General features: G+C 41.6%; 1 protein-coding gene across 1 annotated transcript in view; it reads right to left on the reverse strand.

Moving 5' to 3' along the window:
• Window positions 1-27,082, reverse strand: part of POLA1 (DNA polymerase alpha 1, catalytic subunit) — a 268,514-nt gene that overhangs the window by 9,457 nt on the left and 231,975 nt on the right. The window lies entirely within an intron of this gene.

The raw sequence follows: 27,082 nt of genomic DNA on the forward strand, positions 1-27,082 counted from the left end.
AGGAGCAGGGATCACTGGGAGCCATCTTAGAACCTACCAATGAGAGGACTCTGCTTTGGATAAGTGGTGGCAATACAAGAAAATAGTAACAAACGCTATTTGCCACCTTGTTGGGATATGTACAAGCAGCTCACTGACTCACTGTGACCACCCAAGAGAGGGGGGAAATCTAAGACCTTAAGATACTGAGAAAGTCAAAGGCAGACCTTTAAATGACTGCTTACCAGCAAACCCATTATCCAAAGCAACTACATGAAGGCAAATTCTGTACCAGATACATTTTTCAACTGCACTGGATTTAATGTTTATGTAAAATGGATGTGGTTTTGGATTTCTGACTCATTAGATACAGGCTAAATATCAGAGCAACCAGCAGCTTAGAGAACCAACCATGAAGTCTGAAATACCAGTGTTTTCAGGGTATCAGGATTAGTAACCTTCACCTTCTAATATTCTATGAACTGATACACAGTACTCTCTCCTAGGATGATTTTTCCATTAAGTGACTGATTTTGTCTCCTGGAAACCTGAAGACCACGGCGGATTCCATTCCAGGGTGGATCAGTGACACTCTTTAAGTAGGATTCTCCACCAGTTTCAGAAATGACCATGTATCTTGAACTGCACCCGTCTGATTAGTAAGACAGTTGCTGTCCCTCTTCATTGACTCTTTTCCCCAACCAAAGACTCCAGGATCGCCCAGGGGAGTTAACAGGAGACAGGGCTCCATCCTACTTGGCAATGTTAATAGTGGTGTCCCTTCTCTACCATAGCTAATATCAAGGCTCTGAGGAAACAGACTGTCCTGTGGAAGGAACACTTGCTTAGAGAAAAGGCTGGAGGCTCCTGTAGACCAGGTGGCAGAAGTAAAGCCATCAATAAATACCAGTTAAATGCAATTTAAATTCTTCCTACAGAATTTGACAAAAATTTGGGAAGGCCAGACCAAAACTTACTGAAGGCAGTTTTCTCTCAAAAGAGAGGGTATCCCCCAGGCTTTCTTCTTATGAGTGGCCAAGCACTGAGCACACTGGCTGATTCTTAGATAGGGGCATTTACTAGAAGAAGTAAACAAATATTTTGTTTCACACCTGTCATTTTGACAGGGCAAGGATTAAGCCAACTATGGCTTGAAGGCCAAATCCCAGCTGCCACTGTTTTTGTCAGTAAAGTTTGACTGGAACACAGCCACGCCTACTTGCTTGTGCTGTCTACGATGGCAAATCTGAGTAGCTTCGTGAAGACTGTCTGGTACACAAAGTTGAAAATGTTTACTAGCTGGCCCTTCACAGAAAAAGTCTGCTAACTCCTGATACAGAGAGGGTTAAAAAGAGACACATCCTATTGTTTCACCCGAACAACTGCTCCATAAGTTAAAGAGAAGAGCCACTATGAGCATGAGGGAACTGGACCAGGAGGTTTTATGCAAGGTCACACATCTAGTTCATGGTCTTGCCTCTAAACTCTCTTTGTAGAGGGACACAAAGAAAAACTCTCGTTCTTCTACTTCCCAGCCTGCACGACCTCTCCTCAGCACTCTTACATAAGATTTTCCATTGTTGGCTCAGACCAACTAAATATCTTTAGAATTTTAGCCAATGTTGATGTTAGTTGCTAGAAAGAACATGATCATTTTTTTCCCTGTGTAAAATGTTGATTCTAGGCTATGTAAGGCAACATGTTCCACTTTATATGTGTTTAAATGTGCTCTTCTAAAAAGCTGAATCCCTAATTCAGTTTGTTCTTTGGTTCTTCTTGGACGAAGGTCAAACGATATTGGAGAAGAAAAGATGGAAAGAGCACCTAAGGGAATGTCCCATTGCACATTCCAGATTCCTCACAAATAAACGAATAACCCTTGCAGCAAACCTTCAAAAAAATCCTTTTAGTTGCTATTTTTTTTTTTAAAAAAAGGGGTTTCTTCAAGGCCATTTTTTGAGATAATGTTAGTAGAGAAACTCACCACTTCCATTTATGTTTCATATGCATATTTTTAGCTGCCAAGAAGAACACCACACTGCTGTGCATTTTTACCATCACAGTCCTCAATGTATACTTTAATGCTTAGTCCAGAGCTAATTACAAAATGGGTCTTATTGATTTGCAAATTGTTGCTATCCATTTAAAGCTATGTCACATTTATGACTCAATGATTAAAAGAGATAGCGGTGTTTCTGAAATGGTACAGTTCTTGATTAAGTCACTGAATTCTCTGAAGCCTCTGACCTTGTTAAGCAGTCTCTAAGCCCTCATTTCCCTCAGGCTACCACGGAAGCAGGGAGCTCTGGTGGGGAAGGGTGGGGGGTGGAAGGGGGTGGTGGTGGCAGGTAGTGGAGGACAGAGCCAGTGACAGAATGCCCATACCACAATTCCACCCAAGAGGCGAATGGTGCCAAGGAAGGTGCACCGTCTCAGGTATGGGCCGCACCACGCCGGCCAGGCTGCTTCCACCCTAAGTCGAGACCATTCACACTGGGGAGATCACGATGGATGCCCTGAGATGGTGCTAGCCCCACTGGCTGGCTATGAACATCGACTATCATTATCAGAACCTTTTCTTGCACGCTTTTGCAAAACCCAAAATGCTCTTACACTAGAAACTGAAGGAACACATGAATCTGAAACATATTTGACTATAACCCCAGAAAACCCATGAGACCTGGGGAAGATCTCTGACTAGTGGAAGGCTGAGGATGTGTAGACCTTTTTTTAAAATGGAAGTAACACTACTTATAACATTACATACGTGCCAGGTGTTCATCCCTGAGAATCAACATGTTTATATACAACATCAAATTCACTGCAATGTATAGACTCTAACAGTGACTGGTGGGGCGTTAATTTATCTCCATCTCCACCACCACATATAACCATATCCATCACTGGCAAATAACCTGTGTTTGGGCTTCACTTAATCATTCAACAAACATTTACTGAGTGCCCACTGGGGTGTCAGGTACAATTTGGGACAGGGTGGAGGTAAAGAAATCAAAAAATAAATGAGTGTGTTACTATACTCCAGGAGCAGAGTTGAGCAATCTAGCTGGATTTAAAAAACCATACAAACAAGCACACACACTATAATTCCAAGAACCCAAAGAAGCGTGAATTGTTAACTGAACAAATATTAATGAATGCCTACTATGTGCCAGATACTGTTTGAAGCCCTGGAGACACAGTTGTGAACAAGACAGCAACAAAAGCCTGCCTTCATAAGGCTGAAGAATCTGATGCTATTACAGATATGATTAGCACAAAGAGAAAAATCCATTAGAGACATGATAAAGAGAAATAAACATAGACTTTAGGAGACAAGCAGCCCAGAAATCTGAGTTGCTTTTATTATTACTGCAATACATCTAAGAGATCACTACTCAATTATTTTGAGCACAGATTATAGGTTACATATGTAATTTTTAAAGTCTAAATAAATTCTGAGGAAATGGGGCAGGCTTGAAGTATAGTGTTCCTGCCACCCTCAAAATAGCCCATCTATTGGCCTTGAATTTAAAAATATGGCTCACTCCGAAATACATCAAATACAACACATACAGCTGCCATCTGTCCCACAGCCAGAGTAGGAGTCCCTTTCATTCACAAGCAACGCCAGAGGAGGGGGGAGGGACTTGAGATGGAGAGAGGAGAAATTCCATTTGTGCTATTAAAAAAAAGTAGAACAGTGAACCCAGTGGTTGAAAAGTGAAGATAAAAGAAGAAAACAGTAATCTTGCTATAGAAACCAGAGAATTATGTTCTTGCTCCCCCCCCACTTTTTTTTTTTTTTTGCTTTCACACTGTACAAACTCTAGCACCCTGAACAACTCGCTCTCCTGCTATTTCCAGCACTTTAAAGAAACTTTTCAACATTTCTGGTTGACACATTTTTTCAACAGGGAGGTGAAGACAATAAGTAAACAGGTAGTGAAGGGCTATTTAGAGAGCTGGTCAGTCACAGTAATAATAAAGGGAAAAAACCAGCAGAAGAGAACATCTATCCTATGTGCGGCGGCTACAGACGGCACATGACCTCTGACAAACAGTTTTCAGAGTAATTTTAATGCTACTCTGGATTTAACTTGACTAACTGGTAGCAATTGAGCACATCTTTTTTTTCTCTCTTTTTTTTTTGTGGCAGCAGTTATCTAAAATGCTACAATAACAGCATCAAAAGTAGAATGGTGGAAGATTGGTTTTCCATTGTGCTGCTGAACTGGCATAATGCCCACTTTAAAAGCAATTCGCTGCTCATCACTGAAATCTGGCAGACACGACACTAAATGCCTTGAGGGAAAAAAAAGGGACTTGAGAAAGGGGAACCCACTCCAACCACCACGCAAAGGGGGGAGAAAGAGCGCCACAGAGGACGAATCCGGGTAAGAAGAGAAAATTGCCAAATAAAAAGTTTAGCATTGCATGCAGACTCCCAACAGGCTGCACTTAATTTGCTAGAAGATTTTGTCTACAGGTCTGCATTAGTAATAGCGGAACAAAACAAAAGCAAAATATATATTTATGCCTGTCTATTGTTCTGATGAAGCAGAAGCCTAGTGAGTTCCGTCAATCATTTGTCAAACATGTCTTCCCCGTTTTATTTACCACCAAATATAATGAGTAAATATGTGATAATAAAACTCTTCTTTTTACATGGACATATACAATTTTTCCTCCTGCTAAATACAGGTAATGATTTAGGAAGCTTTCAAAATGTCTTTTTACTGTCAATAAAACTAATTCTATTCCCATTTTCATGTGGGAAAAAAACCGCTTTACAAATGAAAATTCAAATTAAAATTCTGATTATAGTGTAGTGTGACAACACCTGTATTTATAATTTTACTGTCAGCTAGCTTGTAGTGTTTAACAATAGCTCGAAGTAGAAAAGTAATTGGAATTTGTCTGTAACATGCCAGATGACGGCATTGGGAGCTTTGCTACGCTACAGCAAATTTGGTTTGATGGCAAAATAACCTCACTGAGATTTCTACAAATCAAAGGTTATCGGGGCTAGAGGAGGAAGATCTCTCAGGTATGGGACCCTTTCCTGAATCTGGGGATGCTAAGAGTTTGCATCTGATGAGTAAAGACTGCTGTGACCCTGACATGTGCTCCTGGCCCCTCAGCAACCTTACAGCCTCGCAAGTGGTGCCAAAGCAGTTTTGTTTCTAGAGTTACTCTAGAAAAACAAAGACCAGACAAATAAACAACAGCGAAACCCTGTTGTTTCTAAAACAGACAATGATGTCACTTTGCTAAGAACTCTGCAGAAGGGGGTGGGGTGGGGGCTGCGTCAGGTGATGCGAGGCATAGTTGGGGACAGAGAAGCACCAAGGCGGGGCAGGGCAGGACCCTGTTACTGACAAGGAGCAGAAGGCTTTCCATTTCTCAAAGGCTGCACAGCCAGGAGAGCTCGAGAGGTTTATTGTATTATTTCATTTTCAATAACCACAGATAAATAATATAGGTACCCACACAGATGCCTAAGATTTGCTATTTATCAAAAGATTAAGAGAAAACTTACACATCCCACTTATACTTTTACTGAAGCAATATGGAGAAAAAAATTATTTAAAGCAGTGTTCTGCTGTCAACGTGAATCTTTCAAAACTCATAAACACATGCTAATCTCCACACACAACTTGCCTTACTCTAGTCTACAAGTGAAAAGCCCATCTTTTTCATTATCCTAGAGATGAAAAAAAAGTCACATACAAAAGAAAAACAGAATGACAGTGATGTTTTAGTTTACACTAGATATGGCAACACACACAAACTGTCAAAACTATGGAATGAAAAAAGCTGTTATCAAGCAACTGTCAAGAGAGTCCTCTGAGATTTGGAAATCTTGTGTTTATTGTAACTACTGCACATTACACAAAGAAAGAAACATCCCTCTCCTTGCTCTTGCTGCTAAATATCATGCAAGGGAACACGGGCTTCTCCCTTAGTATTTAGATTAATTTCCCGTGTGTAACTCTGCTTGACAGAGCAGCCCCCTCCTCCTAGCTTTTCCACGATATGGCCAAAGTTCAGAGAGAAACTCGAGGTTGCATCAAACATGATTTCATTTCGAAACCCATCACCGCCTCATTTCATGTTGTTAACTGGTTGTCTTGCCATAAGAGTGGAATCTGTTAACATCAAAATGCAGTCTTCACCTGAATGATTTTCCTGACTTAGAGAGTTCTACAAAGAAGCGTCTAGTTGAAAAGGCATAGACACTTACCATAAAATGATTTTAATTCTCGACTCTCTCTTTCCAGCTCTCTATTAATGGATACACGGAGAAGCCCAAATCCCTAAAGGAAAATTGCCATCTTATAACTGGGGAGATATGGGAAAATACAGGGGTCCAAGTCTCTTCCCTAGTGTGGGGCTGTATTAGTGATTTGTATAGGTCATTTCCCCATCCCAAACTCGAGGGGCAAAATATCCTTTGCAATCTGAGTTGGTGCATTTTATTACACTTTTGTATAATACATTAGATGGAGTATAATGCGTGACACACTATACAAGGCAATACATTATAACGTGCCTTCCCACCAACATGGAAGCAGCGCCTCTCTCAGACTGACTTTGAATTCCTCCTCAGCCAAGTGCAGAGCCTCAACGCTAAGGGCAGCGTTGTCCCTTGGTTCATGTCAATGAAGGCATTTTTTTTTTTAAAGTGTTTCAGTTTTTATTTTTCATGCTTCCTTTAGATGCAGAGTTCTCGCCTTCTGAAATTCCTCAAGATGGAAAAAAATTAGACAGCAGAACCCTTATTATAAGGGCAACTGCCTGGATTCAGACGAACCGTGGAGCAAATCAAATCACAAAATAAATTCTTGTAAGGAAAAAAAAAAGGTAAGCAAGGTATGGGCTGACCCATAGAACAATAGTCACAACTCTTGACCAAAGACATTCCCCGGAATTCACTTCTGAACATCCTGCCCAGTACGGAGAGTGAGTGAGGACACTGGGATGTTGCTGTTGGGTGTACCGGCCACCTGGGTGATGCACAAGTCGCCGCGTCTTAAATGCATCTAGGCTCTAAGTGCCTATAAAGGTTACCAATGCTTAGAACATACTTATTTTAGGTTTCCATTACCTGGAACACCTCAGTTAGCAATGGTCAGTCAAATTCTAACCTGAGGTGAAAATGGTTTAACAGTGATGTCAAGTTTTATAAAAATGTAAATTGACTGCCTAGTAAAGAAAAGCTAACTTCCTCTAAAACTCTTAGGTGATTTTTAAAAAAGATTTATTTATTTATGCAGAGAAGAATTGGGGTACAGGCCAGAAGTGTGGGGGTGAGAGGATTCACCAGAGACAGAGTGGAGAACAGAACAGGCAGACTGACTGAAATATACTGGAAATACACTGCTGAGGGGAGCAGCGGGCGAGTCAGGAGAGGTCTGCTGCGCCATGTGGGTCACCTCCATGGCCGGGGATGGAACTCGTGCTGCAGTGGCTGCGGACAGCTTCATAGGTTGCGTCTTAACACCCTGCGCCACCAGGGATGCCCTGATTTATGATTTTTAAAGTATCAGTCAATTATTAACAAAGGGAAGAGGAGAAATCTGGCATGCTTTATTTCTTGTATTCTCTAACACTATTTTAGAGTAAGTGGCCAGCTTATGTTCTTTATATGCAATGTAAATCAAGTTTTAGGCAGTTATCTTAATAATAACCAGTTCCCTAGTAATGAAATTTTATTCGAGGCAAACAGTTTCATTCCCCCACCTCCTTACTCTTAGTTTGGGGACATTCTGGCAAGCTTTGTGTGGAGAAAAGAGCTGCAAGTTCTGAAGTTATTTGACAACTGGTCCATTAAGGAGCTCTGGGGCTATCGTTTTTAGTTATTCTCACAGGTTATCACTTTTAGTTATTCTCACAGGTTACGAACCATGTGGCTCTTATTGAGAATCTTAATGAAAATGGTAAAAAAGGCACAGAGCACTATTTCCTGTCATGCTTGTCCAGGCCGGAAAAGAGCTACTGTGGGAACAGAGACCCCTGCAAACTTTCTGTACCAGTAATTCTGAGGATTTTGGATTTCATGCACATTCAGATGATAGCACAGCAAGTGTTGTCAACAGATTCTTGAACACTTGACTTTAAGTGAAGCAATGTATAATGAAAGCAGGTCCTTGAATATCATTTAGTTCAACACTGGCTGGACAAAACTGAAAATGCACAAAAAAACCCTACATTATAAACTTTGCAATTTCAGTACAGATGGTGCACTAAATACACATAATTAACTCTATAAACTCTTAAATCCCCACTAAAATTACACTAAAGGATTATAGATTATATAGACAGTATTTATTATAATATGTTACACACAGTGACAGATTTTCTGTAGTTTTTTGGTGGCAACACTGGTCAATAACACTGTATATGTTTTGGGAGCCCAGTTTCACACCTGGACAAATGTACCTACCACACCACACCCACCGCAAAGGTCCAGTTATGACCACCACCCAAGCTACACCCTCTGCTTGCCCACCCCCATCCCATCTGATAATCACCATTCTCTTGTCAGAAATCTAAGGGTCTGACCCGATCTGAGTCTGATGTCACCAGGGAAATGCAAATCAAAAACACACGGAGAAATCCCTCACACTTGTGAAAGTGCTCCACATCAAAAAGACAAGCGACAATGACCACAGGATTTTTCAAAAGGCACAATAAACTTGAAGAAAGAGGAAAACAGGAGTGGAGGCGCCAAAAGCCAGTGCTAGAAAGCAGGACCCAAGGTATCTGAATTCTAAGTTGACAGTGGAGAGAGCCGAAAAGGAAGCTGGTTCATCCCACCCAACTTCCTAGAGCTCACAAACTGGTGCCCCAAGGGCTCTCTGGAAGGACAAGCAAAGGGACGAAGACCAGATGAAGTATGTTCCCAAAACAGCCCCAGGTCCCCACCTCTACTCCAGCAGAGGCTTATTTTCTGGTGCCAGACCCGGAAATGAGGGGACAACAGGCACACTGGATGATACTGGATGTTGAGGCCCGAGTTCCTGTGTCCCAGGCTGATCCCCTCGAGGGAAGAGGCAGGAAAAGTCTACTTTGAGGGAATCTGACCGGTCCCAGAAGGACAAGTTGCTGACATTACATAGTTGGTAACAAGAACACTTGGGGAACAAGTTCTCAGTAAAAGCATAATAGTAGAAAAAAACTTAATTGGAAATGATGGCAAGGTAATCAAAGAAGAAATTTAAGACAATTTCCCAGAACTGAAGGGCTTGATTTTATAGATAGAAAAGCCCCACCAAGTGCCTGGCACCAAGAGTGAAAACTGCCCCAGACCAAGACCCACCATGACAAAAGTCTCCATGATGGATGCAAAGGAGATCTCCACGTTTCTAATGAGGAGCAAGCAATTTAAGAAGGCTACACAGACAAAGGAATAGGAATCAGAACAGTTTTACAAAGAAGACAGTAGAAACATATTTCCAAAATTATAAAGGAAATGGCACTCCAGCCTAGAATTCTATAGTTAACTATCAATTAGGTATGGGGGTAGATGAAGGATATTTTAAGATTACCAAGGCCTCAAACTTCCTATGCCATAGACCTTTCTCAGGAAGCTGCTGGAAGAGGTTCTCTGCCTCTCTCTGAAAGACACAGAATCTAGGACACGAGGTCTCTGAAGTGACAGGTGGAGGTGCTGCCCGGAGTAGGTAAAGCCATAGCCCCAGATTAACAGCTGTGCATCAGGTCCCAGAATACCAGATATGTTTGAACTGGGTTAAGAGCAGGCTTAGATAACCAGGGAAAGGGTTGATATGTATAAATACTGACTGCTGACCTGCCAGAATCATGATAGAACTGCCTTTTGAGCATGGGGGGAGGGGCAGGAGCTGAGCACAAGTGATGGGGTGGGTGCAGGGCGCCCACAAGGATAGGAAATTACTAGATGGTGCAATCTGTTCTTGCTGTTTCCAGAAGTGACTACTAGAAACAGCAGTGAGAGTTACAAGTGGTTGCTTTGGAGGCCTGGGGGATGGAAGCACTGTAGGAAAGGGGACACACAACTTTTCATGCCTCAAATTATGTGTGTGGATAAAGTATAAAATTCAAGGATCAATCAACCAACACAAACTATTTAAAGAGCCTCGTGCCCCTTCTCAGATGCAGTCTTTTTTTGCCCAATTCCCTGCCTGCCAGCGATATTTGGGAAGCATTAATAATGTGTAGCAAGTGGCAGGAAAACCAAGGCTAGCTAGGACTCTAAAGGTAGCTGAGAAGGCTGGAGCTTATGATACGACTGTGGGCATTTTATAGGAAGCCTTTATGAAAGTACTCTATTGGGTGCTGAACTCTTTCTGAAAACTGAGGGTTCATTATGAACACTACTGATGGGGTGACCTGACGTGGCGGCTGTGCACAGAGGAGGGGAGGCAGGCAGGACACAGTGGGACTCAAGTCGCTGTCTGGAGTTCACTTTGCACTCTGCAATGCCTGGCCTTTGGGCCAAATTGCATCCCCCAAATGCCCAGTGATGCTTTCTGGCTGTATAACTTTATAGCACAGGGCTTCTTCAGGATTTTGCACCAAGGACCTCTTTGGCTGTTTCCTAAAGCCCACGGGCCCTTTCTGAGAGTACATTTAAATGGGAAAAATAAAGAACAGAGGATTATGGAGGAAAGCAATTACACTGAAATAGATCAAAATATTTAAAGAGCATCTGTGGCATAGTGGTGTATGTACTTACTTATTAAGGCATAAGTGACAAGACCTAGTGCTGTAGCAACTGCTGTTGCCAAGCCCATGATGGGGTGCAAAGGATATTTTAGATATCAACAACTGTAATGTAATCTGAAAACTCCCTCGCCTTGTATTGGTGACAAAACCACAGATACTATATACAATACCTCTGTAGCTTGCCTCCTAGAAGTGAGCGGAGGGTGAAATTCCAGCTCCAAGTGAAAAGATGTAATTGTTTTTTTCCCCATTCAGTGTCACAGATTGCCCAGCTCCAGGGCAGCAGTCCTGAAAGTGTGGGGTCAGGGACTCCCAGGGTGGGAGGCCTGGAATCCCCAGGGACCCTCAAGGTCAAAGTTTTGTTTTGTTTTTTGTTTTTCAAAATTCTACTGAGACATTGTCTTTGCCTCCCTCATTCTCAAAGCCTGCTGTGGGGTTTCCAGAGGACACACGATGCGATTGTTGCCATGGCTGAGGCAGTGGCAGCACGCAGTCCTCTCCTAGGCCAGATAGAAAAGATTTGCAGACATTTAAAACACTGCTCCTCTCACAAATTATTGTTTGTTTGGGAAAATATAGTTATTTTCACAAAATGGATTTCTGTGTTAACATGTATTGAGTTTATGATAGTAAAATCTACCTTATTTAGAATGGATGTGGGGAGGGGCCTCCCTGGTGGCACAAGAGGTTAAGATGCAAACTATGAAGGTATCTGCAGCCACTGCAGCATGAGTTCAATCCCCAGCCAGGGAGGTGGCCCATTTGGCTCAGCAGACCTCTCCTGTCTCGCCCGCTGCTCCCCTCAGCAGTGTATTTCAGTCAATCCACGTGTTCTGTTCCCCACTCTGTCTCTGGTGAATCCTCTCACCCTCACACCTCTGGCATGTACCCTAGTTCTTGCATAAATAAATAAATCTTAAAAAAAAAAAAAAGAATGGATGTGAGGAAATGGGTATTTTGGTTACTTCAACATGATGGTTAATGAAAAGGTATTAAAGGATTGTTGACCAATTTTTTAAGTGTGAAAACAGTAGCATCTATTAATAACAAAATTATATGCCATACAATCTTTTATGAGTCAGCTAGTGTTCTATCATTACAAACACCCACCATTATAGTCCAGTGAAAATTTCTAGTTAGAACTATCTGAATAGTGGATTTTTGTACAAAATAAGATTACCAGTGCTAAGTCTAAATGCAGGATTTTAAATTAATGGAGAAAGGAACTAAAAAAAAAAATGAGAAAAGGTAAAAGTAACAGGAGACAGGTGGAGGTACTGTTAAGGGTATTTTGCTGAGATTGAAATTCAAATTGTTGAAGGTTTTATTTATCAGAGAGAGAAAAGCTGGATCTAGCCAACTGGGAGACATCCCAGAGGGATGCTTGTGACTTAGAGTGGGGTTTGGTGAAATAGGTCCTCAATCATCCACCAAGGCAGCCTATTTAGCCTATGTCATCTACATTAACAACATGTTCCTAGTGCAGAGCTGCTAATATCAGCCAATGAGCCTGTGACTCACCCATCCATCCATCCATCCATCCATCCATCCATCCATCCATCCACCCATCCACCCATCCAGTAACAGCAGAAAGGAAGCTTGAGGATGATACGAAGCGAAATCCAATTTCTTAATATTACAGCTTCCCCAGTGATTCACATATGCATCTCCATCCTGCTCCATATATATGAAAATGCTGGAAAGCTGTCCACTAAGTCTTCTGTGGGAAGCTCAGGACAGGGAGTGGGGTGGGGTTGGGGTGGGGACGGAGGACTCTAATGCTTTCTGTACACTTCTCTTGTTTGGGTCATTTACCACAGAAATACATTCCTGTGGCTCTTGCAATTAAAAAAAAGTTAAATACATATTCAGTCTTCTTGGACAAGAAAACAAAGAAAGAGGATCCGTGAAAGTTCAGAAAGAGCCAGAGCACATCACCCACCCGCTGTTGCCACAGAGTCAACTCCGTAAAGCCGCTCTCCATGAAAACAAAAATGAGAAAGGTCACTCCATCAATCATGACATTTAGAGTAACAAGAAAGTACCCACCTTTCTTATTTTCTGGCACACAAAAATTCCACACCAAAATGTTATTAAATCGAGTTAGCATTATCAGTAAAAAATATGCTCTATTTCCCATTACTTATGAAGCCCTATCCCTTTTCTTTCTTACCAATTACATTCCCTATCATTTCCAAAATACACAAACTGTTTTCAATCAACAGATTTCTTTATTACAGCGTGCAGCATGCTTGTTACTGCCTCTTTTCTATATTGAATCCTTGATTGGACAAGCATTTTGAATTTAACATGGACTATGATTGCACATATCAAACAAATTAGAGCTGCCAATCTCTTTTTGGAGGCCATCCTTTATATCCACTACCACTGAGGCGTACCCTAAGTGTATCTGCTTAGGAAAAACGGGGCAGGAGTGAAGAAATGCTGGCTGTCAGACTCGACCATGTTATCCAGCTGCTCTGGTAAAAACACACTCAGATGATTACTGTCCCTTTAAAATGTATTTTGTAACTCTGATGTCAAAACCATCCAAGTAGCTTTTATAGCACTAAGCATTCTTCATAATCTTAAATGAAAAGGACTTGATAAACCTGAAGGATAAAAAAGTACAACAGCAGAGAGGCCCACTTGGAGTTCTCTAATAAACTTGCTAATGGATGGCGGTGGGTGGCAGGAATGCTATTTTTCCTGCTTCTCCTTCTAGAAAATGAGACTGTATCTCAGGTACATTTAGAGCAGCTGGCTGATGAGGAACTTGAAGAGACTTTCCATTAAGTGGCACTGGAAAGAAACTATGTTTTATTACTAGGTTAAGGCCAGTAATAAAGTTACTAGTTTAAAGTCGCCAGTGTGTCAAAATGGAATCTTTTAAAAAAACTTAAAAAAGACGCAATCTTGTGGTTAAAGCAGAGTTAGTAGCTTTTTAAATGAGAACTATATGGAAGAAATATTTTAGAACACTAAATTCTAGAACATTATCTAAATTAGGAAAGCAAGCTGGTTAGGCAGTACTAAATACAGGGCTTTTGCCACCTTACCAGCTCCTGGAGGGAGTTTCAATGAAGGTGAGAATATTGAATTAGGAGGAGTCTTGTTTGATACCTTTGCTTCTCTTAAGAACCAGAGGCTCTTCAGGAGATTTCGGATTCAACTTTGGAAACCACAGGAAAAGGCAGAAAAACATACAGGGGAAAAGAGAACTTTCCTGGCACCAGTCTTCTATATTTAATGAAAGGGTTTGCTTCAAAGCTCCCCTTTCCAATTCCCCCCCACCCCAAACTGTGTAAATAAAGGCCGTTGAACTTACAAGTTTGGCAACGGAAGCTGGCCTCCGAGGGGAGGAATGGTGCTGCGCAGTTGTACTGGTTTTGTGCACTGACCGCCAGACACTCAGTGAGCCTCCAGCATCAGACACCGCTGGGCTCGGAAATACAAGAATGAAAATGACAGTAACCAGCTCTGGCTCCCAAAGTTTAACGGACGAGAGAAGCATGGGAAAAACTGATGTATGGGAAAATGCGAAGTGACAAAATATCCAAAGTGCTATGTGAGGAGGAGGTAAGTGCCTAACTCTACCAGAAGGGCCAGAGGAAGTTTCCATGGAAGCAGCCACAGATGAGCTGGGGAGAGCTAGAGTGCAGCCGCTGGAGAAAACTTGTGAAAGAACACACACTCGTCCTCCATTTACTAAGCTTGCCTTGATATCAGCATATGTTAATGTTTCCCAGTAATGGGCAGGCTTTTAGTTTGTACAATCTTGTAGACGAGTCTTGCTTCTGTACACAGTGTACACTGATACCTAAGTGTTTGATATTCTGGCAGATTGGCCAACAGGGGCACATACCCTCTACTGAGAACTTGGAGGACTTGAATCCTTCCTTCACTATAGCAACCTGCTATAGGGGACACTACAAGATTAATTAGGTTCACTCATTTGCTCCAACCCATTAACTGATGGCCTTCCTGATGATTGGGGGTTGTGGGGTTGAATGGGGGTGGGGGTGGAGAAGAGCTATATCCAGCACAGCAGCATAGGATTTAGAAGCAGAAAGGTGTGTTACCACTTATATGGAAAATTTCCCTGAGGCTCAGCGTCTGCAGGGGATGAAAAGCAGGCAAGCCTTATAGAAGCAGCATCTGGAGTAAATTGATAAAATGCAGGCAAAGAGCCTTTACTGTGTCTGGCAGGTAGTAGGTCCTCAACTTGGGTGGCCACACATGGCGTGTTCTCTTACTGCTTAGGGAATTATGGGACTGTAACCATACCCTTTCCTCGGAAATTTGTGAGGAGTTACTCAGAAACACTCAAGGTGAATGTCACTGGCCTTTCAAAATGTAAAGTATTAGTACTGTACATAAGTTAAGATTTCATAACACCATGTTGGGAAACATCAATATTTTGAGCTCGATGTCTTCCACTTAAAACATTTCATAAGAATATCTGCTATTAAGGAAGCCTTGTACGTAAATGTAGTTTTTAATACCAAATGTATTTTAAATATAGATTCTACCATTCCTTAATAAAACGCACAACTGAAGAACTAAGATGACTCTGGAAGTTATTATTTTTTAATCTAAGAGGATAAGTTGGCACTATGTGATTGAAGGGAGAGGAGAATACATAGGGATTATTCTTATATAGCAGTGAGGTTTCATGAGGTTACCATTAGATATATTCAAAATTAAAACTATTAATAGCATAGACGGGAACTCTTATAGACTCTTAAAATAATTATATCCATCTCACAAGCCACATTATAAGTTTTGAATAGGTCACCACTCCACAGTAATGATAAGTGCAAAGGCTGAGTTGACATGAACGGTGGTGTTCACTCACAGTGTATTAAACAAGGAGATGGGGGAGTGAAGGGCCCAACAGTGTGGTCTGAGTCTTCAACCTGGGTCGGAAATCTGGATGTGGCATCACCAGGGAAGCTACTCAACTTCTCCCAGATTTGGTTCCTCTATTTTAATAACAATACTGTTGTGTATTCAAAAGTTGCTAATAGAGTAGACCTTAAAAGTTCTCATCAAAAGAAAAAAGAATTGTATCTAAGTAAGGCCGATGGATGGTAACAAAACTTAACGTGTGGGTCATTTCACAATGCATGCATATACTGAGTCATGTCAACACCTGAAACTTACACAATATTATCTGTCAATTGTATCTCAATAAAACTGGAAAAAATCACCATAGCACAGCTCTCAAGAGTTCTGTTTTTCGTAAGGTTAAACAGAATGTACATAAAGCACTTACTGTGATACCCCGTGTATAGTAAATACTCGATAAAATATCAGCTCTGATTATTAGCTATTTATTCCACACCTATTTGTAATAAAGATTTGAGCTGTTCTGTAATCAAAAGAAATTTGCCCAAGTTAATACGATATCTGTTTAATGGTATTTATAATCACAATCATTATTATGCTATATTATAATTAGGCGCAAATGGTGGTAAACTGTTGGTGTAATTGATTGTAATTAGTACACAGTCAAACTATTTTTTTAAACAGTTTCTCTCTTCTTTGTTCTTGAGCTAACATGTAATCAATATTACTATCAACTCTTTCTTGTAGTGGTGTGGTTTTGGCCACATCATGTAGCCTCTATAACATTTCCTTTTCCTCTCTGCAAAGTGGTATTAAGAACCATTTTGTAGTTAAGATTAAACACAGTAAAATATAGTAAAGTACATAAAGTAAATATAATATATATAAAGATGTAGTAAAAATGTAAAGATAACATACATAGAGACATAGCAGAGTGTCTGACACATAAGTGATCAATAAATGACAGCTGTCAGGGGGCGGTAGCATTACAGATTGTTATGACAAACAATGTAACGCTCTTCCCCTATGGGCCATATTCTCAAAAACTTAAGTCTAGGAACAAGCTCTGAGAGGTGTGAGCTGCCTGGGCATTTGCCACTTTTTTGCAAAGCTCCCAGGTTAGGGATTACTGGGCCTTTGAGGCAGAAAGCCTCTGCTGGAGGGTCAGCTGGAGGGAAAACTTGGTTCCCGGGATGGCCAGGAGGACCCTTCGTGACAAGTGACAAGGCTCGCTGATTTGGGGAGAGGAAAGGAGTGGAGGTCCTTTCTCACTGTTCCTGCCACCCTATGAGGAAATAACTCAGGGATGCTCTTAGGGTGGGTGTTCAGGTAAGTTTTGTGCCACTGCCTGCCTGCAGGTGCTGGACATACCTTCCCCACAAAACGAAGCAAGTCTGACAATGGAAATAATCTTGGAAAGAGTAATACACCACCTCACAAATAGAATCTGTTTATTTTTTTTTTAAGTGCAAAGAGAAGGTTTCTCCTCATTTTAGTGGTGGGAAGGGAGGCAGGTAGCAGGGGGTTTCTGGACACATAAGGGTCACCACCCAAACAAGATGGGAGCAAAGAGCAGAAAAAGCAGTGAGCAAACTGAGGACAAATGTTGCCAAGGTTAGTTTGGCGGTGGGAGAATAAAGGACTCGTGCAGAAGGGCAGCTGTGTGCAGAAGGAATACCTAGAGGCAAATTTCTAGCAGGTAGGTCTTTTCTAAAAGCACAGTGCCACTGCTAATGAGGAGGCTGAAGACATGCTTCTCTGAATATGAGAAGACTATGGTCCCCCAAGAAAAGAAAAGCAACATCTTTACAGAAAAATCAAGCCTCTAATTCTGCGGTCAACATTGGAATCAAGTTAAAACAGTATTTCAGTATCTGAAAATAACTTCAGTTCTCTCTAGCTTGTGGATGTCAGGACATTACATATGTATCACATCGTGTCAGTTACAAACCAACCTAGCAAATTTCCCACTGAAAGTCCACTTCATTCATAAATACCCCAGGTATGGTTCTGTAAGTTGGTCAGCCATGATAGAGGTATAACTCAGACAAGACATAGTCTAGACAGTCTAAGGACCATTTTGAGACAACTATTCTAATTTTAAATTTATTTAGAATTTTCAGAACTATTTTTCATTTGCCATTTTGTCCTACCTCTTTGTATTGAGAGATATTTTCCATTTTGCTATTTTATCGAACATCTTCCTGTTCATAGTTTTTCCCCCAAAGAATGACCCCATTAAACACAGACCTTTCAGATGTTGTAGTGTTTCATCGAATCCTTCTGGCCCAGTCAGCACACTGGAGAGTTTTCTTTTCCCAGGTGGTTCACCCACCGCCTTCTCCTACAAGGGGAAGCTGGGTAGGCACAGCCATGTCCATCCCCTTGGAATGCCCACGCACACATCTGTCCCATCAACACGAGGCACAGAGCCCAGCAGAAAATTTTCAGAATTAAGGAATGTAACTGTCCTATATAAGGATTTATATTAAACCTTTTATCTAGCACTAATGTAGAATTTCTACAGGGAACTTTCTGGAATGTTCACCTGTCCCTAAACCTATTTACCGGGTCTCAGCAGTCAAACAGCTACTAAATATTTGAAGGCAGAGGTGCCACAGAGATCTCAGCCCTAAGAGTAGAGGATGGAGGCTGGTGATCGACCAGCTGAATGGAGCTGAACACTTTGGCGCGCACAGCGTCTCAGGACTGTGGAAATGGAATGCCTTTCAGGAGGGCACGGTGGGCTAAACTAATCTCACATTTTATTCCAAAGGGCTTCGAGGGATTTTTAGCTCAGGGAATGTGTTTTTCAGCAAGATACTCTGGTAGCCTTGCGGAGGATGAATCAAAGAGGGGATAGTTAAACACAGCGTGGTGCAGTAGAAATACAGTGCAAGCCATATGTGACATTTAAAACCTCCTAGTAGCTGCATTAAAAACTAAAAACAAATGAAGTGGACTTTAAGAATTTGTTTTCTTTAGTCCAATATGCCTATAAGAATACTATCATTTCAGCATGTAATCAATATAAGAATATTGACCAAATGTATTCAACACTTAAACACATCTCCATTTACACCAGCCATATTTCAAGTGCTCAGCAGTCACGTAAGGCATCTGGCTACCCTGTTACCAGAACAGGTAGAGAAGAGCAAAGCCTGATAAGACAGTCTAGAAGCCTGTTTAGAGGACCACCTGAAGGAACAGTGAGTGAAAACAGATCAGGGAGCGAGTGGGAGGATGGACTTAGAGGCAGAACCAGCTTTCAAGTCTTGGAGGTGGGCAGGATGTGAGCTGAGGCGGAGAGAAAGGTCTGCGGGGTGATGTCCAGCCAGTGGGACAGGACAGATGGCAAGTGCCACCAACTGGAAGAGGGAGAGTACAAGAAACAGCTTGTGCACGGAAAAGCATGACGACTCCAGCTCTGGGTGTAATACTGTTTTGTTTTTTTTTTTTAAGATTTATTACTTTATTTTATTTTATTTTATTTATTTATACAAGCACAGTCAGAAGCGTGGGAGGGTGAGAGAATTCACCAGAGCCAGAGTGGGGAACAGAGCAGGCAGAAGGACCGAAGCACACTGCTGAGGGGAGCAGCGGGCGGCAGGAGAGGTCTGCGCGCCATGTGGGACCCTCCTCCGGTGGCCGGGGAGCAGCCGGGGATCGAACCGGTGCTGCAGAGGCTGCGGGCAGCTTCGCAACCCAGTGCTCAACCGCTGCACCACCGGGGAGGCCCTTTGGGTGTGATACTGTTTTGAGGGATGTTCCTGGGACATCCTAGCGGGGAGGCCTGGAGGTCATTAGGGATGTGAGTCTGGAAGTCAGTCTGAAAGAGGATAGGGTCAGCGGGGAGTCAGCCCTGGGAATCCAGGGCATGCAGGGTACAGATGAGATCATCCACACGGAGTATACAGAGGGAAGAGAACGGAGGGGAAAGTGGAGAAGCCAATGTTCTCATACACCGTCCCCCCTTACCAACTGTAAGAGCAACTGGCAGGAAAACGATTGCGAACATTTCAGAGCATTTCCTGCCAGTCTTTTCCTAAACCCATGCGCACAAATGTGTGTGTGTCATGGTAGCAGAGAGCATACTGATTGCACAGGTTTGGAACCTGCTTTTCTTACTGGATTTAATCCACAATAGAACATTTCCTTGTGTGTTATATGTTTTCTTGGCAAAAGTTCGTTTTAACGGTGGTACACGTCCTATGATAGAGGAGGCACAAATGTTTAAAGCATAGTGACAAAGATAAATATCTCTGTACATGAATTCAGGTCTACATTTTTGGACTATGTAAGAGGAAATAATTTTAAGAACGGAAAACAATCGGGGCAGAGAGATCAATGGCAAAAATACCGACAGACTGGAAAGATGGCACTGGGCTGGTCGTGAAGAAACCACTGACACCTGAGTCCCAGGTGTCAGCAACAGAGCTGCTGAGAGAACTTAAAAGCTAGGGAAGTGAAGAGCACAGAGACAGCTCTCTAACAAGAATCTTAAAAGTCAGAGGGGACAGAGAGGAAACCAACCAGAGGGGACTATAAGATTAAGAAAAAAAAAATCAGTTTCAGTTTTAAAATAATTAAGAATTAGTGAGTCTGGATTATCTGTATGAGCTCCATCCTCTTGCAAAGATCACCTCAAGTCTCACCTCCTCCACAAAACTCAACTAACAAGCCCTACCTGATCTCTTATAAACGGAGTTAGAACTTACATTCAGAATTTCGCAATATACAGCTTGCTTAGATGGGTGGTTATCAAGCAGGGAGGGCATTTGGAAACATTTCTGGTTGTCATAACTGGGGGTGAAGGGTGCTACTGGTAGAATGGGTAGAAGCCAAGGATGCTGCTAAGCCTCCTACAGTGGAGAGGACAGCCCCTGAGCTCCCCCAAACAAAGAATGATCCAGGCCTCAAATGCCAACAGTGCTCAGGTCCTGGCTTAAAGATACTCGCCCACTTTTTGGAATTCAAGTTACTTCCCTCCTGTTTTTAAAAAATAAAAATAATTTTTACTATGAAATTATCCAAAATTAAAGATTAAAGGGTACTATCAACCAAATAAAAAATCTGCACTTATCAGGATTTTCTCACACACTCTTTTCTCCCAGAAGACTACAGCTTGGAACACCAGCAGCAGCAGCAGCAGGAAGGCTGCTAGGAAGTTTGGATAAATGAAGCACTTGAACAGAGCTTGCTGTGGAGAAACAGGAGAGGAGGCAAGGGCAACCTCTCTCCCACTTAAATACCATCTACCTGTTCTCCCTGCTTCCCCTGTTGGCGCACTGCAGTCCACTGTCCACAGAGCAGCCAGAACGACTTTTGGAAAAGAAAAAAAAAAGGATTATGGTATGTCCCTTCATTGCTTTAAATCTCCAGTGGTTTTCCAGCTGGCTTAGCTCCCCACACACAAGTCCTACAGGTAATAACTCTTGGGAAGGTGATGTGTCGCCTTCCTGTCTGTGCCATGCCTTTACCACGTATCTGGGTAAGCATGAACAGGACCCAGATACGGAAAACTGGTTGCCAAGGACTAAGGGGGATAGGATGAGGTTGGTTAAAGGGTACAAACTTTGAGTGATAAGATGAATAAGATCTGAGGATCTAATGTGTAATACAGTGACTATACTTGTTAACATGTGTTGTATAACTGAGATTGGCTAAGCTCGTAGAACTTAAACATACTTACCATGCCTCCCCACCCCCGCCCCCGCCCATGCAGATAAAGATGGGAGGTTAAAATGTTTTTCAAAGTAATTCCTCCACTAGGGAGAAAAAGTAGAGTTAGGTAGATTATGTTTTATTCCCCACCCCCCTTTCAGGAGTTTCAATAGTAAAGTATTTACAAATAGCTTAAGTATCTTTTATTACTGAAAGCTGAATAGTAACACATTTATTGATCAAAGGCAAGAAAAACAAACTGCACACTTCTGATCAATCCTAAATTGCACATGACATCAGAACAAACGAACACGTCCCTCCAGGTAAGCAAAATAAAAGACAGCTGACAGCCAAGTTCTCCCACAAAGCAGCCGAGTTCCCACCAAGCACGTAACAGCTTTCCCTCTGCATGTAGGGACCCCCTTTGAGAGCAAGGAGGAACAATGGGGGCTGCCCAACTGAGACCTGCTTATGAGTCCCTGACAAGGGTTAAAGCCATTTCACATCATAAAATGGTGGTGGGACAAATGGCTATAGCAATCATAGTCTTCTTGAGGGCAGAGACTGCGTCCTGATCCTGCCCAGGATCTCTGCAGGCCTCTGCACAGTGCCAGTCACAGAAGGTACACACAGAGTAAACAGCACAACTCAGCCTGAGGAAAAAAGAAAGGGAGAAAAGAGAGCGTACATTCTTGCTCTTATGAGACGCAAAAAGTCCTTCTACAGTCTTTTTGGGCCTAAAGCTCAAGAAGCTGTGAGCAAGTGCTGTTAGCTGAGCTGGCAATACTCTGCTCACCTTCACCTGGGCCAGTCTGCCCTCTTAAAGAAGAATAGCTCATTTAACCTCCATGCAATAGGGGCACGGTACTGGCACTTTCTCGATTTAAGGATGACAGCTATTCCGTGATTTACTGTGGTCTACTGACCAATGAAGAGTAAGACAATACCGCCAAATGTGACAGGCTGAACTTCTCACAGATGTGACTTTTGATGCTCACCATATTTACTACTAGTACAAATCAGGCTGAGGAACACCTACCATAAATCAGATATCTAACACTAACAAATTATGCACCCATTACAGATGACCTTTGGAGTTGCTCAAGGTACAGTCACAATCATGCATTAAAAAAAGCCGCCTTTCACTGTAATGTGCGAATGTATGAAATTAAATGAGGCTTGCAATGTAATCAGTGTGGTTGGCTGCTTTAATATATTCCATTTCAATTTCAAATCACCACAAGCCAAGAGTGACGAATCTAATTTGATCAGTTGTTCACAAAAACACAGAAAAGGAAATGTGGATCTAGCAACACAGCCAGATCTTCAAAGGAATTAATATTTTTTACTGCCACCAGAAATCCTTAATATATCTAAAATTAAAAAGTCATTAAAAACAAACCCAAATACCATTCTTTCCTCACCAAAAAATTCAACCGTCCCAAAGTTCAAAAGAGGGAACATTTAATTAAAAGATATACTTACTATTTTAAAAAGTCAATGACATATTTCAAACGTATTAAGAGAAAATGAAAATCTAAAGGTCTTATTTCTGTCACTTAGAAATAACAGGGCATTCGGAACCAATATGGAAGGATTCTCCAGCACTGATTATTACTCTCTGGCAAGGATTTGTGTAAGAATAAAATGCTTGATCTCCTTCCCTACTGTAAGCAGGGAGCAACTCAATGCACAAATTTACTCTCTGTCACACTCCATATTTCAGGTTCCTAGCATATGCTTTGCAGAGCTGGCACCCAACAGCATTGAGACTGGGACGAGGCTGGTTGTCCCCATCACCTTTTAAAGCTGAGGTGCTCTTAAGAGTCTCCCTAATGAACACACACTTTACAAAGCCTTGTTTAGCATTTCCTCTATGCCTGTGTGTCTCATTGCTAGAGGGGAAACAGGAGTGGACACTTGGTAGAGACAGGCCTCCCAAAAAATGCCCACAATCTAGTGGCCCTCAGCAGAGTAGCCAGAGATTTACAGGCCATGTATCAGAGCACGCCACTGCCCTACTGAAAAGCCTGGAGAAGCTTCCCACTGTACTGAGGATAATAGTCATATCCTTTACAGAAGCCCTTCTTTTGGGATCTAGCCCCTGCCTAACCCTCCAGCTCCACCATATATTATCCCACTTTGCGCTTCTAAGCAGGAGGGCCTCCAGCCACGCCTGCCCCCTAGTGGTTGAGAGACGCCACAGCCACGGGCCCTTTCCTCTTGCCTTTGGTCTATTGATAGAATAACCTGCCAGCCGACTTCCTTACTGCTGGTTTCTTCATGTCAGTAAAGTGTTTATTAAATTGAAAATGAATTTAAAATAAAATACAAGTATACACATACTACGAGAGGCACTGGAGTGATACAGATGTTTAAGGATTTCTTTTTAAATAGCTAGAAGTATACTAGAGGGGAAGGGTAGAGTGGGAATGTGGAGTTCAAGTTTTTGGAGTCTGTTGACCCAGCTTAGATTTAGCTTACTTACTGTCCTAGAAAGCAACTTAAGCTGACCTCGGTTTCATACCTATAAAATGTTAAAATAACATCGATTTAGCAGATTACTGGATGAGCAGCATGATCACAGGTAGAGTTGAATAGTTCGATAATGAGGGATTTTAATTTTTTTAAATTTACCTGACATTACCAACTCTCACTGACAAATCCTTTTTAAATACAAATGGCAAATTATTAATAACAAAAATACGATGAGTTGGAATACATGAAGAGTCATCATAGACTCCTGGAAATTACAAATAACAAATGAGTAGAGATAAGAATGCTACGATTTCTAGTTTCAAACAAGAGATGGTTGACGTTTCCAACACTTCTAATAAAATGTAATATATCCCATTTCTTTTTAAGACAAAGACCCAAAGACAATAAATTCTTTAAAAACTGCACAGACTTGTTAATTTACATTCAGTTGAATAAAGGTAATTAGAACAAAGGGTATTTGTTAATTTTATTCTCCAGAGATGCATTAGCCAAATCATGTCACAACAAAGACATCACATAGCATGGCCTCGATCAGCACTGAAGAAAAAAGTTGTGTTTTTCCTTCTGCTAGTCTTCATTTGAGAAGTGAAGAACTGTGGTGGCTTATTTATTGGGCAGTAAATGTATTCAGTGACACTAACCTTTTAGGATAATGAAAATCTCAAAATAGGTCAAACACTACCAGTGGAAGCACTGATTGCACCATGGAGGCCCCATGCAATGGGCCCACTTTGTGTACTTATTCTCAAACTAAATAGATTTGGGGAATCGGTTAAGAAGGGAAGAGCACTAGAAAAAAATATTAGTAACTACGAAAGACAAATGGGCAGTACCAAGGAGAGGGTTGCTGGATTAAAAGTATTGAGAAAAATAAGGGGAAAATAGCAAAAATAGAAAAAGCAGTTTATGTAAGACTGACTGGTTGAAATGTGTAATACTTGGATGGACCATGTGAATTTGCCAACTTTTGTAGGTTAAAAAATAGTCACATGTCAGCAGTTTTATATGGTTCAAACTAATACATTTACCAACGCACTTAGGAGTCCTTGTTACTACATAATAAGTGACAACCATTAACACGCAAGTGGACTTCATACAACAAGTGTAAACCCTGAATGTCTGTGTTTGGAAACTCTTTACTGCAGTATCCCAAAGAGCAGCCATTAGGTGCCAGACTCTACTATGGGCAAGAACTGCTTCCACTTTCATAGATTTAAACTTCCAAATTTCTTGTAAAGGCTGTTCAAGTTTCAGAAGGCATGCTCAGTTTCCAGAATAAGAATGGTGCTGAAAATTTAAGGTAGGAGTTTAGAAGTGTTGAAATATTTCCAAGTCTGAATAAAGGCATGGTTTAGGAGGGTTTTATGAGAAATAAGACATACCTACACCATAACAACTCATTTTAAAATGCTCAAGAACACCATCATGGAGATGTAGGGATATATTTTTAAAATAACAGAAAGCGATGATATTAAGGCACATAAATAAACCTGTCACTGCAGTGACAATGTACAGGTGAAGTGGGGCGGGAAGATGAAAAGGGGAAAAATTCAGGTAAACACTCCAGTATTTAAAAACAAATGGTGCGTTTGGATAGCTAATGTGATAATTTGAATTACAGCATGTGGTAGTCTAAAAAGGAGTACCGCAGAGTTGCCTGTGTGCTAGAAGGTGATTGGTTAAGCTTGTTCCGGTTCTATTTATGATAATAAAATATGTCTGTGATTGGGGAGGGGGCGCAGGGGGGTGTTTAAAGAAAGTGAATATAAAGATCAAGTTGTTATGCCAAGCAAGAACTTAAACCTGTTCCTAACCGCCAGTCTTTCTGCTAATTAATCAAAATCAACGTAAGGTAGTATGGAAGGGGACAGCCAAAGCAAAGGGGTCAATTACCACAACGCAGGAGCTGGTATTTGTTTCTCAGTGCTGTCCCTCGTGTTGGGCTCACCAAAAGGGGATGAGCTCATCGGCAAATTATATTTCACCAATTCTATGATGAGTCCCTCCCATCCTGTTCTAACGTCCCTAATATCAGGATGTATCTTAAATCAAAGCCATTTTAGATTGAATGACATATTGACAGGTTAGCTAACGGCCACCTCTCTAAAAGTCCAATTCAAACCAGCCAGCTAACAGACATGTTGTTAGACCCATGATTCTGGAAGTCACTAGATCCTAAAGACCAGGGAAGGAGGCATCTCAGTGATCTACACATCTCTGACATCTAAACACATCTCAAATTATGCTCTTTATCTGAACTAGGGGTCTTGGAGATTCTAAATGTTAGGAACCTTACTATCAAGATGTCTAACTCCGTTAGAAAAAATGCTACTGGTATGATAAAACTCTTTGTGGAGGGAAATCCAGGCAGATATAGAAAAGCCACTGTATTCTGAACTTCTGGTGGAATGGATGCTTGCCACTGGGCAAATAGCAAGAGAAAACCTTACAGAAACCTTTTGATGAACTTTATTAAAAAGAATAAGAAGGTTAAATAGTGAGTATGCAAAGAAGAAAGTTCTAGAGTCCTGCGCTGCCCCAAAGTTAGCATGCGATTATTTCAAAACATATCAGTTTCTCAGTTACACTAGTCCCAGTCAAGTGGTCAAGGGTCTCCTGTGGCTGGGTTACCTCATTGGACAGTATTAGAACATTTCTGCCACATCAGAAAATTCCAGTGGACTTTTCCACTCCAGACCAAATTGGAACCTGAGTTCTCCCTCAGCTGCAACACTTAGCACTTGTGAATGTGGATAAATTAAAGAGTCTCACTATTACCTGGTATTTTCCCTGAAGAAACAAATACGTAATTGTTATCTTACTCCTGCAGATCAGCATACCATGAAAAGATTAGCTACAAGCAATTTTATGATTCCACATGACTTGGATGGTATTAAGACAACTCTCATAATTTTGCATTTTTTAAAACAATTTATTTATACATATAAGAACTGGGGTACAGGCCAGAGTTGTGGGGGGTGAGAGGATTCACCAAAGACAGAGTGGGGAACAGAACAGGCAGATCCACTGAAATACACTGCCGAGGGGAGCAGCAGGCGAGACAGGAGAGGTCTGCGGCGCCATCTGGGTAGCTCCCTGGCTAGGGATAGAACTTGTGCTGCAGTGGCTGCAGAGAGCTTCATAGGTTGTATCTTAACCCCTTGTGCTACCAGGGAGGCCCGCATCTTTTTGCATTTTTAATGTTAGTAGGATATTTCTTACTGTTTAAAACCCCAAATTCTCTAGCTTCCTTTGTTTCCTTTTTTTCTTTAAACACAAAAAATATTGTTAGCAAACAAATGCACAGAGCAGCCACACGAGGAACAGAAATGAGTGGCGCAGATTGCTACGGAGCTGCAACAAACTGGAGAGGCTAAGT

This window comes from Talpa occidentalis, unplaced genomic scaffold (genome assembly GCF_014898055.3).
Source record: "Talpa occidentalis isolate TD23 unplaced genomic scaffold, MPIMG_talOcc4v2.1 talOcc4.15, whole genome shotgun sequence".
Classification (NCBI taxonomy): Eukaryota; Metazoa; Chordata; class Mammalia; order Eulipotyphla; family Talpidae; genus Talpa; species Talpa occidentalis.